Source organism: Coenobita brevimanus, chromosome 3 (genome assembly GCF_032717465.1).
Source record: "Coenobita brevimanus isolate Jiangsu-jjx chromosome 3, ASM3271746v2, whole genome shotgun sequence".
Lineage (NCBI taxonomy): Eukaryota > Metazoa > Arthropoda > Malacostraca > Decapoda > Coenobitidae > Coenobita > Coenobita brevimanus.
In genome coordinates this window covers 3,129,640-3,147,993 of record NC_136956.1, presented here as the reverse complement: position 1 = coordinate 3,147,993, position 18,354 = coordinate 3,129,640, and the positions used below count along the sequence as shown (strand labels likewise).

At 40.8% G+C, this 18,354-nt stretch overlaps 1 non-coding gene across 1 annotated transcript; it reads right to left on the bottom strand.

Moving 5' to 3' along the window:
- Positions 1–17,970: 17,970 nt before the first annotated feature.
- On the bottom strand, positions 17,971–18,089 carry LOC145394383 (5S ribosomal RNA). The gene has a single exon (XR_013896407.1). It is a non-coding gene; the product is annotated as a 5S ribosomal RNA (ribosomal RNA).
- Between the last annotated feature and the right edge of the window lie 265 nt (positions 18,090–18,354).

The following is an 18,354-nucleotide window of genomic DNA, read 5'->3' as shown; positions in this document are numbered from 1 at the left end:
GAATTTTCAATGTTTCTCACCAAAAGCAGGGACTGGGCCAATACACGGCCCGGCCCCGTCGACATGACTGGGATATCTTTCAAAAAACAAAACAAAACAAAAGCGGAGGTTTGAGTAAATTTTTTTTTTTTTTCCAAAATCTGTCGGGATTGGGGAAAAAAAATCGGTTGGGACGGGGCAGATTAAACATTATGCTGGTGCTAGGAAAATCATCAGTGTCGGTATTTTCAACTTACTTGTGGCTTGTCACTCACAAGTGGCCAGTTTGGAATGGACTCAAGTAATGGACAAGTAGCTCAGGTTTATGACAATGGTGCTAGAGGATAAGACATGCTGAATTGATAGGCTTGGCAAGTGAGAATGACAGTCAGATATTTGGTTGTGTCTGAATGAATAAGATAAAGTAAACTGCTCTCTTGAGAGAAGGATGATAATAATACAGTATACTTGGTTGTGTTTGAATAAAACAATGAATTGTTCACTTCAGAGGAGGATGAGAATGATGCATTTGGTTGTGTCTGAATTAATAAAGTATAGTAGGCTAAACTGCTGACTTCAGAGGACGATGAGAAGAATTATTTGAGTGTGTCTGCATAAATAAGACACAATGAAATGCTCACTTCACAGGATGATAAACTAATATTACCCTTGTGTTTTAGCAATAGTTTTATTACCTGAATATACACCCTGTTTCTTTATATTTTAATATACTCTGTTTTACTCTTTTTGCCCTAACTTGGTCTAAAGTTTCCCATCTCTCAATCTTGAATGCTGGGATGTAAAAACAGTGCAACACTAGAATGTGCTCTGTAAAAGATTTGGAGACGTAGCACTGTCTTTTACAAAAGGACGATAATCTGGGCCAAGTTAAGGACAGGGAACTATAGTAATGATTATATTAAGTGGGCTTTGTGATGATGAAATTTTAGAAGATATTTGTTCATTTAGATTTGACCAATTATTTTAGTTCACTCATTGTTTTTATGTATACTGTGATAATTAAAAAAGTATTTAGGTTCTGCTAAGGCAGTTGCACATTTGTTAGATCTGAAATAGTTACAGGCTGAGAGTTAGGTTGTTAATGTACGTGATTAAAAAGTAAAGAACTATATATTTGTGCTGACTGTTTGATTGGTGTCCTTTTTTGCTCCAAGGGAATGATTGAATTAGTAGGAGGCAGTATACCACGTTTACTCTAACCTGGCAAAGATCCTTAAGCTAATTAAGCTTTGTTGATGGTTAAGTGTAATCAGAATGGAGGGGTAATTTGGCTAGTAATCAAGAAGACTCATACCTACCTCATAATTAATCTCTCTATCTATAGCCCGACGCCCTAATCCCGCAAAGGGTGGCCGCGACAAAACGCCTCCAAGTCGCTCTGTCACCCACCATTTGACTAACCTCCCCCCAACTCACCCCCCCCTCCCTCATATACCTATCAACTCCATCCCTCCACCTCATCCTCGGTCTACCTCTCCCTCTCCCTCCCTCCACCTCACCTACATACACCCTCATAATTAAGACTCCTCGAATTTCATGGCAAAGATCCTTTGTCGATGGTAAGTGTAGTCAGAATGGAGGGGTGATTGGCAATCAAGGAGACTGATACCTGCCCCATTGTAGGGGGACTCCAGTGAAATCTAGGGCAGGCTGTTGTAACTTTATTGATGACGTGTCAACCTGCAAAACTCACAACAATACTGAAATGTTCACAACATCCTACCCCGAACTAGCTTCCCAATACCCTGAACTAAGTTACCCAAAACCAGTTAATAAAGCCTATCTCAGATCATCTCTCAAATATCATATCCTGGATCAATATACCAACAATATGCCTCACTGCAACATAACAAAGTTTCATTCGTTAGAATACATATAAAGATTTATACATTCTGCATGACTGTCACACGTAAGGTAACTACTGAGAAGAAAAATGTACAGTTATACAGCACACTATACAGTAAACATAAACAGGTCATTAACTTACACGGTACCTCCCGCCACTGGAGACCCATCAAAAAACTGGATCATTCATAGCACCAAATTTGTTCATCCTACAGTACAAGTCCCGATTCCATATGCACAAGCGCTGGTTTCTACTCAGAAATCACCAGTCCAGAGCAGCGGGCTTCCATGTCACAACCACGACTGCCTGACTAAAACTAGCCTACTGTGTTTCCCTAGTCATTAAGGTTACCTCCCCAGATCGTACTTCTTAATACTAAAACAATCACATTACACAAAAACAAATTACATACAAAACTAAATCAGATATAGGTAACACAATGTTTACATAATATTATCTAAATGAAATAACATTAAAATATGTTACTAGAGAAACAGAAAACCTCCCGAACAGGATACACTGCACTAATTCTGCATATCGTCTCTGACGATACACCCATGACTAAGACTCGATCAGATTTCATGCAACCACGACATAACATGGAAGTTGTTAGATGAGCCCAGTTCCCTCAGGTGGGTCGATTCAATTTTGCTGGGTCCCTGGTCATGTTGGCGTTGCCGGTAATGAACGTGTAGACTCACTGGCTCGTTCTGCTGCCTGTCTCTCACGTCTTCTCCTCGACCCATTTCTGCTCGTAATTGTTTTTCTATTCTTACTCGCCTCTTCCGTGACCTATGGGAAACATCCTGGGATTCCCAGATCCCCAAGAAGCTACATCCCGTTAAACCTTCTGTTCTTCCTTGGTCTATTTCCACTCATCCTAATCGTCGATGGATGACTGTCCTTGCTCGTCTTCGCATGGGTCACACCCGCCTCACTCACGGTCACTTAATGAGTGGTGACCCCCTGCCACCTTGTTCACACTGTAACTGCCCTTTGACTATCCGGCAAATTTTTCTCTACTGCTCGTGTACCTTTCGCGACCGTCGCTCTGCTTTCCCCTTCCACTCCTTACCACCCCGGCCCTCGTTGCTCGCTGATTTCCTTGGTGATTCTTCTGCTTTTTCTATTTCAGATATTATTGCTTTTCTTTCTGCTCCACGTGTTCTGCATCTAATATAATTGTCCTTCGTGCTTTGCCGCCTTAGTGCCACATAGCCCCTTTAGGCTTGGTGCTAATTTTTTTCTCACTGTTCATTCATTCATTCCCTCAGGTGAAGGCAAAGTGACTGAACCAGAGCCTCTATTCTCGTCTATTAAAGAAGCTCCCTAACACCTCTTCCTCGCCGTTTTTTTTTTTTTTACTTAATACTGCCGGCTAATAACGTTTTGTGCTTTATTTCTGCAGATTATGCTGATGATAGAATGATCGTGCCACAGCAGTGCACGACAGGGTGTAATAAGCAAAATAAATCACTTAAAAAGACGTGTTAGGAAGCTTCCTCAACTGATGGGTATACGGGCCCAGGAGGAGTGTGAGGCCAAAAACTCTGTAGTTGCCCTTGCGCAAAACTCTTAGGCGGGGGACTCAGCCACATTTAAGTGACTTTTAAACTGAAACTATTTTACATACATGCATATATTCACACATACAGACAAAAATACATATATACATAGATACATATCTACACTACAGGGTGGTCCATACATAGTGTTGGACTAGAAACTTAGCTGGAGATATTTTGTTGCTGGAATGGCTCAGTCTGCTGGTGAGGGTGAAGGTGTGGCAGTAGGAGTAGCAAGTGAATAAATGATGAAAGGTAAACATTGATACCCTATATGTTTCGGGAACGGCTCAACCTTCTGGTGTGGGTGTAGCAGTAGGAGTAGTGAATATTTGATGCAGGGTAAACATTGATATGTTGTGTGTGTGTGTGTGTGTGTGTGTGTGTGTGTGTGTGTGTGTGTGTGTGTGTGTGTGTGTGTGTGTGTGTGTGTGTGTGTGTGTGTTTTTTATAATAACAGAACAGAGGAAGGAAAAACAAATGAATAAAAAAAATAATCCATACACCACATTACTGGTGTCCTCTGTTCATAAAATATCTGTAACAGTTAGACTTGAACAGCTGTAGGTTGAAGTTTGGAGGGAAACAACTCTGGGGAAGCGAGATCCAAAGAGATGCAGTACGGGGGATGAAAGAATTCTGATAGGCAGAAGTTCTGCAATATGGCTGAGTGACAGTCCAGTCATGAGCGCTACCAGGTGCCCGTGTAGCACGAGGGAAGGCATGGAGAGGTGGCACCATAGACGCAACTTCGTCTGAGGATTTGCCATAAAAATATCTGTAAAATAATGCAAGGGAGGCAATATTCCTTCTAACTTGTAGGGAAGGAAGCTTATTTGTACTGGCAGGGTTGTTAACAATTCTAACAGCCTTGTTCTGAATTTTGTCTAATTGTTTTAATGCAACCTCTCCACGTACTGTACATTCCACAAGGGTGAGCAATATTCAAGCTGAGACTGCACATGACTTATAAATTATAGCTAACTGCTCGTCAGTGAAGAAGTTATGGACTCTGTACAATAATCCAAGTTTCTTTGAGGCGGTTTTAGCAAGTGATCTAACATGAGAGGTCCAGCTGAGGGCATTGTTAAGTGAGACGCCAAGAATTTCAATACTTTTGGAGATGGGAATATTAGTAGTACTGAAGGTAATATACGAATCTGGCAATATCTGTCTATTAGTAAATTGTATACATGTAGTTTTACTCGCATTAAATGAGACAAGGTTGTTGTCCCCATTCACTGATCGTAGATAAGTCTTAATTTATGGAGATGGCTGTACTGAGTTGAGAGGTAGAGATATTAGACTTTGTAAATGGGTGTCTGAGTGTGAATGAACTGTGTAGTGTTGAGTCATCTGCATGTGAGTGGATGGCATTGTGGGTGACATAAGAGATCATTAATATGAACCAGGAACAGGGTTGGGGCCAGAACTGATCCCTGCGGCACGCCGGCGTTAATTGAGTGAAAATTGGAATAAACATCATCTACTTTTACTCTTATTTTCCTGTCACTGAGATATGAGGAGATCAAAGGAACGTTAGTCCAGAGCAAGGGAGTATAGACAGCAGGGAACGGTGTCATACTCTATGTTGCGAGGTGGCTCAGTCTGCTGGTGTGGGTGTGGTAGTAGGAGTAGTAAGTGTACAAATGATGCAGGGTAGACACTGATATGTTGTGTTGCGAGGACGGCTCAGTTTGCTGGTGTGAGTATGAGTGTGGCAGTGGGAATAGTAAACAAATACAATAATTATGTACGGTAGACACTGATATAGCCTATGTGTTGCAGGAACGGCCCAGTCTGCCGGTGTGGGTGTGGCAGTGAAGATGATGACTAAATTACACAGGGAAAACACTAATAACGCTGACTGAGCCGTCCCTGCAACGCCCAAGGATTTTCCCAGTGGAGTGTAGAGAAGCGATACATATGAACCATCCTGTGTGGCTCTCACGAACGGGTCTGGCTGTTACAGATTCGTTGCCCTGACATATCTTTTTTTTCTTCCTGTCTGCTTTCTCCTGACGGAACTGAACCACTCCTGCAAGTTGAATACAATGTTGTAGTTGCATGGAAAGTTATGAGCCTTAGTTAGATATGTTAATTACGGTTGCTAAAGTGGCGCCCCTGATGGCCAAGGTTTAGAACTTCCTAGAAATAATTAACATCGAAACATGGTAGCCAATGACCGTAGTGTTTTAACCTGGAGGATTCTCTCTCTCTCTCTTTGTTTCTCTCTCTCTCTCTCTCTCTCTCTCTCTTTCAAGGAAAGTTCGATTATCTGCTCGTGAAGAGCTCTCAACAGTTTTCTTATAAAATACAATGTTGCCCAGCTTGAAATTTTGATGCATCAGCTGACTAATAAGCGATTTTCAATTTCGGTTACAAGGGGACATTTTAGCAACTTTCTTATGAATGACAAAGTTGCTCAACATGAAAACCTGAGTTCCTTTGCCATGTCAGCTGTTGCATCAGATGATTATTTAGCAATTTTCAATTTTGGCCATAAAGAAGCAGTTTAATTAAACATTTTCTCATATACTAGGAGTTTCGCAGAGAGAAACTTCTAAAAATTGGCTGGAATAGTCTCGCTGCAGGTGTGTGAGATACTCCCTTCTTGTTTACTTCTACTAACATATTATTAGCTACAACGGATCCTTTGACTAATGCAAAAAAGCCTTGATTTAATCACGCCTGTTCTAATGCTGTCCACAACAAGGAGAGGGCCTATAAAAGGTACCAGAGCCAACCCACCCCTGAATCACATTTTTTTTATGTTTCTGCCCGGAATCGTGCTAAGTCTGTTCTTCGCTCTGCTAAAAATAATTTCATCTGTACTAAATGCTCTCAACTCTCCAAGTCGAATTCTTCCCGCTCCTTCTGGCACCTTGCCAAAAACATTTCTAACAACTTTACCTCATCATCCTTCCCTCCTCTTTTCTACTCTGATGGTTCTGTAGCTATTTCTTCTACTGATAAAGCAGATCTCTTCGCACAGACTTTCTCCTCCTATTCCACCTTAGACGATTCTGGTGCTGTTCCTCCATCACTTCCCCCCTCCGACTTCCTCATGGCTGACATGAAAATTTCTTCAGCTGATGGATTTTCTGCCATCACAGGCCTCAATACTAATAAGGCATATGGGCCTGATGGAGTCCCTCCTGTTGTCCTCAAGAACTGTGCTTCTGTGCTTACACCCTGCCTAGGCAAACTCTTTCGCCTTTGTCTATCAACTTGTACCTTTCCTTCTTGCTGGAAGTTTGCTCTCATTCAGCCAGTCCCAAAGAAGGGTGACCATTCCTAACCCTCCAACTATCGTCCAATTGCTTCAACATCCTGTATCTCAAAAGTTTTCGAGTCAGTTCTTAAAACAAAAATTTTAAAGTATCTTTCCTATCACAACCTTCTCTCTGACCTTCAGTATGGGTTCCGTCAGGGATGCTCCACTGACGATCTCACCTACCTTTCAGACTCCTGGTCATCCTCCTTTCGGGACTTTGGTGAAAGCTTTGCCATTGCACTTGACATCTCAAAGGCTTTTGATCGAGTCTGGCATAAATCTTTAGTTTCCAAACTGCCCTCGTACGGTTTCTATCCTTCTGTCTCTGCCTTCAGCTACTGTATAGCTTCCTTTCTGGTCGTTCTATAGCCGCCGTTGTAGAAGGCCATCGTTCTTGTCCTAGATCTATCAATAGTGGTGTTCCTCAGGGCTCTGTCCTATCACCAACTCTCTTCCTTTTATTCATCAGTGACCTTCTAAGCTGTACATCTAACCCTATCCACTTGTACGCTGGTGACTCCACCCTTCACCTCTCCATTCGGTTCCCGCAACGTCATTCTCAGCAGTTACTTCAACAAACCAAGGGATGAGGCTATGGCACGCCTAATGTTTGACTTGGCTCGTATCTCTGACTGGGGTAAAAACAATCTTGTTTTTAATGCATCAAAGACTCAGTTCTTACACCTATCAACCCGACAAAATCTATCACAGGTGTACCCACTAATGTTTAATAATATTCAGCTTAATCCTGCATCATCCTTGAACATGCTTGTGGTTTCATTCACTCGGGACTTATCTTGGAAAGATCATATTACAACTCTTGTAAAATCTGCATCCAAGAGATTAGGTGTGCTAAGCCGACTCTGTTCCTTCTTTACCCCTGCACAATTGTTGACTCTATACACGGGTTTTATCAGCCCCCGTTTAGAGTACAACTTTCAAGTGTGGGGAGGTTCCCCACATACAGCTTTTCTCAGTAGGGTGGAGTCCAAGACTTTTCGTCTCATTAACTCTCCTCTTACTGGCTCTTGTCAACCTCTGTCTCTTCACTGCACTGTTGCATCTTTATCTATTTTCTATCGCTGCTTCAATGGTCACTGCTCCTTTGAACTGTCTGCTTGCATCCCTCCACCTCTATGGCGGGCGCGTAGCACCCTTTTCTGTCCAACTCTCTAATGCAAGAGTTAACCGTTACTCCTAGTCCTTCATTTATGGAACACTTCAACTCTGGAACTGTCTCCCTCTGTCTTTATTTCCTGATAGCTATGATCACCAATCCTTCAAACATAGTGTGTCCAGGCATCTCGAAATCATCGGATATTGAATTTGGCTGTCTCTAGTACTATGTTTTTGTCTTGGAAGGAAGAGTTTTAGCGGGCTAGTGGCCTTTGGTTCCTTCTTCCTAGCATGAAAACAAAAATAGAAGCGTGGACAGATTGGTGGGGTGGGTGGGTGGGGTTGGTGAGTGGGCTGGTATTGGGTAAATAGGTCATGGTAGGAATAGGTCCATGGGGAATATATCCCTGGGGTAAAGGGCCCAGGGAGGTACATTGGTTCAGTAGGTACAATGGGACACCGGGGGTCTTCTCCCACAGAGGAGTGGCCATCCAGGGTATGCCGGTATGCATGTTCATAGGGTTTTATCCGGGCAACGCCGGGTACCCCTGCTAGTGAGAAATATGGAAGACAGGACACGGTGTTGGCAGGGAATTATCGACGAAGTTTTTGCTCATGGCTGTACCAACCACAGTAAAACAATGAAGAAGAAGAAGAAAGAAATTAGTAAATAACCCCTTACATCCTGGTGAGGATATTTATAGTGTCTTCCTGCTGTTGTCAGACTATTTTATTCAGCTTGGAAATTTAATAGAAAGTTGTATTAAAGAGAGGGTGGGGGTTAGTTCACAATCCAACTCTCAGAAGATACCGATAAATTTTTTGCTTGCAGTAAGTAGTATTCATCAATGTGCATGGCTTTTCATCTATGGTATTTCCATTGCAAAATGGTCTGACATGGTTGATAAACTTGGGGTGTCTCTGTAGAAAACCAGTCACGAGCAACACAAGAATCCTGCACATGTCTCAGCTTACTTGAGTTTACCTTAAAAACTGCTTATTTTCCTTTATTAAACGCTGTCACGAAATTACCCCTCAGTAGAAAAATTAGCTAAATATCTACGAAAATGCATAGAAAGCCTGTACACTAATTTCGTAATGAGAGTAAAGCAGATTTTCAAGTATAAGCAAGAAAGGGTAGGGTAAAATGAAACCAACTCCCCAATAAACCGAGCCATCAATTAACTCACTATCGAGCCCTAGTCACTTCCACCCTAGCAGTCCTCCACTCTACTCCACCTCCACACTGTCTCTCCACCGAGCTGAGTCACCACACACACCTGCTGGGCCGCACACCGACAGACACAGTAATGGGTTTTCCTGACGTACTTCTGTTGTACTAAAAATCATGTACCTCTGTTGGTTCCATTCAATGAGCAACCTCATGTGCTTATTTTCCCTCTCTTGTTATGATCGTGATGATGATGATGATAATGATGATGAACATTACAATACTTTGATTGATGATGAAAATGATTATGAAGGTGATGATGATGATGATGATGAACAGTACAATACTCTGATTTCTGATTGATGATGATGGTGATGATGATGATGATGATGAACACAGTACTCTAATTTCTTCTGCTTAGACCCTGAGCATATACTGTGCTGAAGTAGTTAAGAATATTGAGGCTGTGTTATAAGTGGCCTTGGAGGCCTGGTAGCACCTCTTCCTAAGCGAATTATTTTTGCACGTCACCCCTCGGTATCATCTTTCATGTTACAGACGAAAACTATGCCAATATCACAACGTTATAAACAGCATACAATACAGAGCTAAAGTGCTATGTGCAAAATAAATCGCTTAGGAAGAGGTGCTTCGAAGCTTGTTGCGTCACTTATAAGGTCTTTGGCATCATATTTTATTTCCCATGGTTTGACTCGTGCGTAGTTTGTCTTTGCACCCGTGTATAAAAACTAGCTGTTTTACTTTGTTCCTTTGACCAAGGCACCAAGTCCCTTTTTACAGGTAGCAGTTGGTGTTGGGGTAAGTGGGAGGTTGTGGGGTCAAACTGGCCACTTTTCAGAAATGGGTCTCGGTCGCAACACAAGGTCGTGGTCTACAAAACAACGTAGCATCTATTTTATTGCGATTCATGCTGCTCAGTACACAACAAACTCTGGGACGTACCTAGAGATTTGGGGGACCGGGGGGCTAGAGTCTTTGCGAGGCCCCCCTCCAGCATCTAGTGAGATTTGACGAAAAAAATTTGCACTGAACAAACATGCTCCACCACTTAATTGATAAAAAAGCCCAAAGCTGACCCACTAGATTAAGAACCAGCATTCAGCTCTATGCACAACTGAGTTAAGATTATAAGCAGATCGGGTTACAACAACAGTGTTTTAATTAGGAAGGTGTGTACAGTTTTTATTCTAGTTGCCAGATATCTCAGTCTCAAACCTTATCTAATATCTCAGCCGGGGTTGTCGGGATGATAAGAATATATATACTTTTATATATTAATAAAAAAGCTTATAAATTTTTAAGCCTTTTGGGGGTCCCCCTCAATTGGGGGCCTGGGGGAAAGTTTCAAACAGCCCCCCCCCCCTCAGGTACGCCACTGCACAAACCCTTCTTGTAAGTTACTTTTGCAAACTATGGTGATACTAACAAGTTACAAAAAGATATTACAGTACTGAAGAAATTAGTACTTGTAAATCTTACTTATATATTCACCATATTTATCACTGCATCAAGTGGGTCAGGGAGGGTAGGATAGATATGATAATACTACAACAGACTGTATGTGCATCAGTATGACATTGACAAAATTTCTCCAGTGATGGTACAGTTGCTTTGGATTAATTTTGATTACAAATTAATATTTACATGTAGGAGCAAAAACGCAACATAGGTACAGCAAAACAGAAAATAAAGAAAATACAGCATCACAACTGTAACTCACCAATGTACTGACTCACCAGTGCATTAACCCACCAATGCATTAACCCACCAATGCATTAACCCACCAATGCACCAACCCACCAATGCACCAACCCACCAATGCACCAACCCACCAATGCACCAACCCACCAATGCACCAACCCACCAATGCACCAACCCACCAATGCACCAACCCACCAATGCACCAACCCACCAATGCACTAATCCACCAATGCACCAACCCACCAATGCACCAACCCACCAATGCACCAACCCACCAATGCACTAATCCACCAATGCACTAACACACCAATGCACCAACCCACCAATGCACTAACACACCAAAACACAAATTCACACAGCGTACAAGAGTGTGCAAAGAAGTACAAAGGAAAGCAAACAGCAACAGATGTTATAGTCCTTTCGAGGCTGTTTGTTACCGAGTAGACTATGATTACGAGATCTAATTCTATATGCTGAAGGATGAGGATATTAAAACAAGAAGGCTTCCCCCGCCTCCAAACCCTCCAGTTAAATCTGGCAGGAAAAAGTGAGAAAAACCACCATGCAGCATGGAAAAACTAACATGGAAATTTCATACGAAAGACTGAAAAGGAAAAGTTACATTCTGTAATACCTTATCTATATGCTACCAGTTTGAATAACCTGAAAGAGAAATTAGTAGATTAAAATGAATAATCAAATATATAAATAAATAAAAAATGCTTGACATTATGTGCGGGTATGTCGAGCTAATGGGGAGTCTATAGACACAGCGTGGGAATTGCACAGTGTGAGTGTTCAGGGGTGGTACGGCTGCCTTGCCTGGCGCTTTCAAGGTAGGCAGCAGTCAATCAGGCCCCAGTCCCGTTCACTCCACTGAGACAAGGAACTTTCCCATGCAGGACAAGCACACAAGTTTCCTCCTGAAGAAGTGACCCCTGGTATATTAAAAGAAAAAAAAGAATCCTGATGGTGGTCACTTGACTAACACGGACCCTCAGTGATCCACAGCCCATCACAGGTTGAAAGTAAGAGTAGTGACCACTAACTCAGGGCTATCTGTGGATATCCTAGTCTGTGCTTATACTATATTTGCATTTAATAAATTGATCCGGACTCTGTATATATATATATATATATATATATATATGTATATATATATATATATATATATATATATATATATATATATATATATATACACGCACACAAGTGTTTTATTTAGGATTACATGTATTGGGGGTTAGACGACAGATATTTATCCAAGCTACATACAAAGGCTAGTACTGTAGTACAATTTACCGCACTGGAGGGCAATTTGTTCCACATATTTACAACTCTGTTAAGGCGGACACGGTGCAGATGGGAGCATGGTTCCAATGGGCTGATTATTTTCTGAGATCGCTTGGGGTAAAGAATGTGGACTTTTCCGGATATTACAGACGTCACGTAATTTTCCATGAAGACTTAAAGCTAAAGCCACCAAACTTGGTGGACTTATTGACTACGATGACCTAAGGTGAAATGCACACGATCAGTGACCTTGATCTCAACGTCCATAATAGCTCGGCTTCTAGTAGTCAATAGCTGTGGGAAGTTTTTCTTTATCAAAATTGTCCTTGGACAATTTCAAGTGATTCTTGTTATTATTTTTTAATTAGCATTAGACAAGTATTAGCATTATCATTATTAGTGATACCTTAAACGTTACTCCTCTGATTATGTTTATTTCTATAAATGAATATCAATGAATTGATACAGCAGATTTATTTAAAAAAAAAAAAAAAAAAACTTACTTGGCTGTGTCTGTGTGTCAGAATTACCATATGCATTTTTGAATTTGGGAAAAAGTGACGGAAATTCGTATTGGTGATGAAAGGCACATAGATACATAGTGCACATAGAAACATAGTGCACATAGATACATAACTCACATAGATACATAGTGCATATAGATACATAGTGCACACAGATATACAGTGCACATAGATACAAAGACTACATAGATCCATAGTGCACACATACATAGTGCACATAGATACATAGTGCACACAGATACATAAGGCACATAGATACATAGTGCACACAGGATATATAGTGCACATAGATACAAAGACTACATAGATATATAGTGCACATAGATACATAGTGCACATAGATACATAGTGCACATAGATACATAGTACATATAGACATACAGTGCACATAGATACATAGTCAACATAGATACATAGTCCACATAAATACATGGTGCACATAGATACATGGTGCACATAGATATATGGTGCACATAGATACATAGTGCACATAGATACATAGTACATATAGACATACAGTACAGTGCACATAGATACAAAGACCACATAGATACACAGTGCACATAGATACATAATTCACATAGATACATAGTCCACATAAATACATAGTGCACACAGATATATAGTGCACATAGATACATGGTGCACATAGATACATGATGCACATAGATATATGGTGCACATAGATACATAGTACACATAGATACATGGTGCACATAGATACACAGTGCACATCGATACATAGTGCACATAGATACATAGTTCACATAAATACATGGTGCACATAGATACATAGTGCACATAGATACATGGTGCACATAGATACACAGTGCACATCGATACATAGTGCACATAGATACATAGTTCACATAAATACATGGTGCATATAGATACAGAGTGCACATAGATACATGGTGCACATAGATACAGAGTGCACATAGATACATAGTTCACATAAATACATGGTGCACATAGATACACAGTGCACATAGATACATGGTGCACATAGATACATAGTGCACATAGATATATAGTGCTCATAGATATATAGTGCACATACCCGAAGATAAATAGTGCACAGATATATAGTGTACATAGATACAGAGTGTACACAAACATATAGTGCACATAGAAACGCATTTGACTACATGGGTCATGCCTATGTCGTTTAATATAAATACGAAAGGTGTTCTTACACTGAAGAGATGAATTCTTGCCATTGTCATTATCACCATCATCAGCATCATCATCTGAGTCGTTATAGGGTAGGGAAGGGAAGGGTACGGAAGGGTAGGATAGGGTTGCATAGAGTTGAGTGGGGTGGGGAAGGGTTCGGTAGGGTAGGGTAGGGAAGGATAAAGTAGGGTAAGGTAGTTGGGTAGGGAAGTGTTAGGTAGGGTAGGGTAGTTGGATAGGGTATACCTGAAAAGGTTAGGGTAGCATACTGTAGGGTAGACTAGGGCAAGGTAGTTGAGTAAGAGGGTAAGGGGGTAAGGGAGGTAGGGTAGGCAAGGGTAGAGAAGAGAGTTAAAATCACGACTGTGTATCCAGGCGGTGATAAGGAAAACACGTCACCATAATCGCCTCAGCTGATAACGTTATCACAACTCTCGGGGGAGGCTGAGAGGAAGGTTAGGGCAGTGGCGGATTAAGGGGGGGGGGGCTGACTGGGCTGCAGCCAGGGGCCCCCAATTCCTACAGTATGTCAACAGAAAATCTAATACAAAAGGTCACCTAAGGGGAATGCATGATTGAGGGCCCTCCAGGGGGGGCCCCTTCCCAATCCCCCATAACAAACCTTCCCTCAGGTATTCCCCCACGGCTACATTAACAATATATTTAGGTTTTCATTATATAAAGTAATAAAAATAACAATAGGCCTACATACAACTTAAATGGACCCCGTGCATAAAAATAAAATAGTTACCGGTTTAATTATGTTTGGGCTGTGGTTTTCTTTCATGACTTCGTTATTTTATGCAGATATTTTATACAGATACTCAGGATAATTTCTCCTTTTTTATTGAGTTATATTATGTTTAGTACATAGTAATTACTATAGTATCTGTGAGACCTACAGGAGAGAATCAGAATATTATTATTATTAAAGTATAATTTTATTCCTACTCAAATGCTGAAGTCTTTGTTGACATGATACTCCGGTACTCGTGTGTAGTAGAGGGAATCCAAGACCGTCCTAGGCGGCCCAAATAGCAACATTTAGACGTAAGTTTCTCTATTTGATATTTTCATTACTTCTTTTATAAAATGGAGTACCTCAAGCATTATTGTGAACTCTACTAAACGCACATCGGAAAGACAGAACAAAGGTGCAATGCTTCTGCAAGCCGACCTGCCAATTAGCAGCTGTGCAGCATGTTATTGTACAGAGAAAAGAGAAAATTACTCTATCACTATTCCTCACTATGGTGCTATCGATAGGAAGTTCCGGTTTAGGTTTTGTGTTCTATTTACTTAGTTTATTTTGACTAAAGATAATTATCGAGTAAGCCTAATGCCTGACGATTTTTCCCATCAATTTTTATCGTGTTCTTCGAGCTGTGAAACACGGAAAGATAAAGTAATTGTAAAAGCATATACCGGTAGTACCTAGTTTGGTATTATTAGGTTCATTTTAATAGGCTAAGTAAACCTAATTACCTCCGCCAACGAAGTTGGAGGGGTTATGTTTTCACCCATGTTGGTTTGCTGGTTTGTATGTTTGTCTGTGAACAAAATTACTCAAAAACGAGTGGGCCGATTCTTACGAAATTTTGCATATAGACTGGACACGGTCTACTGAACAAATGATTAGATTTTGGTGAAGATCGGGTCAAAGGTTAAGGTCGTGGACGCGAAAAGGTCATACCCCACAATTTCGTACTCAAAAATACTTGACGGATTTCAATGAAATTTTGCGGTAGGCTTTGATATTGTCCAAGGAAGAGGTGATTTGATTTTTGTGAAGATCGGGTCAAGGGTCAAGGTCACAAACGAAAAGGTCAAAACATTTTTGGCCATAATTTCTTTTCTAATAATGATTGAGACGTGGGACCAACGAAATTTTGTAGTATTAAGCAAGGCCTTTCGGATGTGTGCTGTCAAATTTGTCAAATGTTTTATTTCTTTGTTTTTGTTTTTTCTTTGTAAGATTGTTTGTTACCAACATGACTCAAAAAGTACTTGATGGAATTGAGTGAAATTTTGTGAGAGGCTTTGATATTATCCAAGGAAGAGGTGATTTTACTTTGGTGAAGCTCAGGTCAAAGGTCAAGGTCATAGAAACAAAAAGGTCAAAACATTTTTGGCAAAAATTCCTAATAATGATAGAGACGTGGGACCAACGCCATTTTGTAGTATTAAGCAAGGCCTTTCGGATGTGTGCTGTCAAATTTGTCATGTTTTATTTCTTTTTTGGTTTATTCTTTGTAAGTTTTTTTTTTTTAAACATAACTAAAAAAGTACTAGACGGATTTCGGTGAAATTTTCTGGGAGGCTTAAGGCTTTAATATTATGCAAGGAAGAGGTGATTTTATTTTGGTGAAGATCGGGTCACTCAGTAGAGCGTATACCTTCGCCAACGACAAAAGAAGAGGAAGCACCAGTTTGATGAAGGTCCCTCGGCTGAAACAGTATTTTCACCCAGAGAAAGTTTCAAGTTTGAGGTATTTTTACCAATCATTGACAAGCTAATTTCAGCTCTCAAAGATCGTTTAAATACTTACAAAGAAATTGAGGATAAGTTCGGCTTTCTTTCCAACCTAACCAAGCTTAGCAATGATTCCATCAGAAAAGCAGCAAATAAATTGATGGAAGAATATTCAAATGATTTTAAAGGCTGCTTTCCTTCTGAATTAATACAATTTTCAGAACTATTGAAAACTGTCAGTGCCCAAGAATGGAATAAAGCACAGAGCACAAGCCCAGAGTCAAGGATGTTATCGCTTCTGAATGAGAATAAGTATACTCAGTGCTTCCCAAATGTCCACATTGCACTGCGCATTATCTTTCAATGGTAACTTCAGACTACAATGGAGAACGATCCTTTTCCAGGTTGAAAAGAATAAAAAATGAAGTTCGAAGTACCATGGGACAGCAGTGACTAAATCAGCTCTCTCTTATGAGTATAGAAAATGATATTGTAGAGAAACTGAGCTTCACTGACTTAATCAATGAGTTTGGCTTGAAAAAGTTTGTAGACGTGCAATGTAAGGGCAGCCTAGTATCATATTTATGAAGTGTTCATTCAAGTTTTTAGGCTTATTATTGTTTTGCAACATTAGAAAGAAATTATTTTCATATAATAAATTTGATACGTTAGAGTTGATATTATTTTATGCTTTTAACTACATTTTTACCTCAGGCTTTGCATATTGATTTTCTTAATGCCTTATTTGAAAGGGGTTTTACAAATCTGCCCTAACTGTGATATCGGTAAAGATAATTTAGCTTTGAGTTAGAGATATAGGTCATTTCAAACCCAATCAGTTGGCTGCTGAATACAATGATTTTCGATTTGAATTAAATAATCGAGACTCGCTTCGCTTGCCAACTGTTTGATAATAGGGCCCCCACCTGAAGTTTAGCCAGGGGCCCCATGCACTCTTAATCCGCCCCTGAGCTTCCTGCAGAACCAGCAGCCTCCTCTGATCTCACTTGTTGCACTCCACTTTCTGATGTCCTGGCTTCTTACAATACCAGCAACTTCCTCTGATCTCCTGTTCCCTCTTCCATTTATAACAGTCCTCTTCCTATGTCCTGGCTTTTCACGGTACCAGCAAATTCCTTCAATTTTTTCCACTTCACATACCTGCCCCTTTCTTGTCTTGAATCCTGCACTACGACCTGCCTGAAAAGTGGCCATATTGGACCTGACATAGGACTCGAACTCTAGAGCCCTGGCTAGTACTTCTTGCAAGCTTCTGGGTTGTGCCTGCTTCACTTGTACTTTCAACTCTGCATCTCAAGAGCATCGATGAACTTGTCCCTCAGAAGAATAGCCAACAGGTTAGGTGCTGCTCCAGGGTCCACCTTGTATGCCATGCTCTCCAGATTATGAGCAAGCTGCTGTAGGGATTCACCTTGAGTCCGTACACCTCAGGTATTTATGCTGGGAAGGTATAGCAATGTTCAGTACACTTTTCTGATTACTTATTACTTCAGCATCTATCACAATTTGCATGTCTTTCTCACTGTGAATGCATTATCTTACACTTGCTTGAAGATAGGTTCAACCTGACTTCATTACGTACAGTCCTGGCACTTACAAGAAGGTATTTACAACTGGACTTCACTATATAGTCCTTACAGTTACAAGAAAATATTTACAACTTACATCATTCATTCATTCATTGCCAGACGCCATGTATCCCACACGGTGTGGCTAAGGGCTTAGAGTTATCTGTTTTACAGGGAGGGGCACTAATCCTCCACCAACCTCACTTGACACGTAGGGATGCCAACAGCATCTGGTGTTCCCAGGCGGTCACCCATCCAAGTACTAACCAGACCCAACGTTGCTTAACTTCGCTGATCGGATGGGAAGCGGTGTACTCAACGTGGTATGGCCACTTACATGAAAATATTGACAAAATGCCTTCATTATGTACAGCACTGGGTAAGGCACACAGGCAGAGTGAGGCAGAGCGAGTGTGAGGGGGGAAGCGAGTGAGTGTATGGCCTTGAGAGCCTGGGGGATGGTAGAGGAGCAGTTATCTTACATGCCTGCCAATTTTTACTCATGAATCTTGAAAAATGCGGTCATAGTGAAGTTTTTTATTTTAGACCGTTTTAAAACGGCACTGGCACACGGCGGGTTAATGACCCTCGTATGGCTGATA